The sequence below is a fragment of the Physeter macrocephalus genome, chromosome 16 (genome assembly GCF_002837175.3).
Source record: "Physeter macrocephalus isolate SW-GA chromosome 16, ASM283717v5, whole genome shotgun sequence".
In the NCBI taxonomy this organism is placed as follows: domain Eukaryota; kingdom Metazoa; phylum Chordata; class Mammalia; order Artiodactyla; family Physeteridae; genus Physeter; species Physeter macrocephalus.
In genome coordinates, this window is record NC_041229.1 from 55,911,514 (window position 1) to 55,913,358 (window position 1,845).

Genomic DNA, 1,845 nt, shown 5'->3' on the forward strand with positions numbered 1-1,845 from the left:
AAAATACTTAGGGGGCTTCCCTGGTGGCGCAGTGGTTGAGAGTCCGCCTGCCAATGTAGGGGACACGGGTTCGTGCCCCGGTCTGGGAAGATCCCACATGCTGTGGAGCGGCTAGGCCCATGAGCCATGGCCGCTGAGCCTGCATGTCTGGAGCCTGTGCTCTGCAAAGGGAGAAGCCACAACAGTGAGAGGCCTGTGTACAGCAATAAATAAATAAATAAATAAATAAATAAATACTTAGGGACTTCTCTGGTGATCCAGTGCTTAAGATTCCATGCTTCTACCACAGGGGGTGTGAGTTCAATCCCTGGTCGGGGAGCTAAGATCCCACATGCCATGCAGCACAGCCAAAAAGGTTTTTAAAAAGTACCTAGAGACAAATGACAACAAACCACGACAATCCAAAACCTATGGGATGCAGCAAAAACTGTTCTAAGATTGTATAGCAATATAATTTTACCTCAGGAAACAAGAAAAATCTCAAGTAAACAACCTAACCTTATACCTAAAGCAACTAGAGAAAGAACAAACAAAACCTAAAGTTAGTAGAAGGAAAGAAATCTTGAAGATGGAGGAATAGAAGGATGTGCGCTCACTCCCTCTTGACAGAGCACCAGAATCACAACTAACTGCTGAACAGTCATCGACAGGAAGACGTTGGAACTCACCAAAAAAGATACCCCACATCCAAAGACAAAGGAGAAGCCACAATGAGACGGTAGGAGGGGCGCAATCACAATAAAATCAAATCCCATAACTGCTGGGGGTGATTCACAAACTGGTGAACACTTATACCACAGAAGTCCACCCAGTGGAGTGAAGGTTCTGAGCCCCACATCAGGCTTCCCAACCTGGGGGTCCAGCAACAGGAGGAGGAATTCCTAGAGAATCAGACTTTGAAGGCTAGCGGGATTTGATTGCAGGACTTTGACAGGACTGGGGGAAACAGAGACTCCACTCTTGGAAGGCACACACAAAGTAGTGTGTGCATCAGAACCCAGGGGAAGGAGCAGTGACCCTAGGGAGACTGAATCAGCCCTACCTGCTAGTGTTGGAGGGTCTACTGCAGAGGCAGGGGGTGGCTGTTTCTCACCATGAGGACAAGAACACAGGCAGCAGAAGTTCAGGGAAGTACTCCTTGGCGTGAGCCCTCCCAGAGTCCGACATTAGGCCCGTCAAAGAGCTTGGGTAGGCTCCAGTGTTGGGTCACCTCAGGTCAAACAACCAACAGGGAGGGAACCCAGCCCCACCCATCAGCAGACAAGTGGATTAAAGTTTTACTGAGCTCTGCCCACCAGAGCAACACCCAGCTCTACCCACCACCAGTCCCTCCCATCAGGAAACTTGCACAAGCCTCTTAGATAGCCTCATCCACCAGAGAGCAGACAGCAGAAGCAACAAGAACTACAATCCTGCAGCCTGTGGAACAAAAACCACATTCACAGAAAGTTAGACAAGATGAAAAGGCAGAGGGCTATGTACCAGATGAAGGAACAAGATAAAACCCCAGAAAAACAACTAAAGTGAAGTGGAGATAGGCAACCTTCCAGAAAAAAAATTCAGAATAATTATAGTGAAGATGATCCAGGACCTTGGAAAAAGAATGGAGGCAAAGATCGAAAAATGCAAGAAATGTTTAACAAAGACCTAGAAGAATTAAAGAACAAACAAACAGAGATGAACAATACAATAACTGAAATGAAAAATACACTAGAAGGAATCAATAGCAGAATAACTGAGGCAGAAGAACGGATAAATGACCTGGAAGACAGAATGGTGGAACTCACTGCCACGGAACAGAAAAAAGAAAAAAGAATGAAAAGAAATGAAGACAGCCTAAGAGAC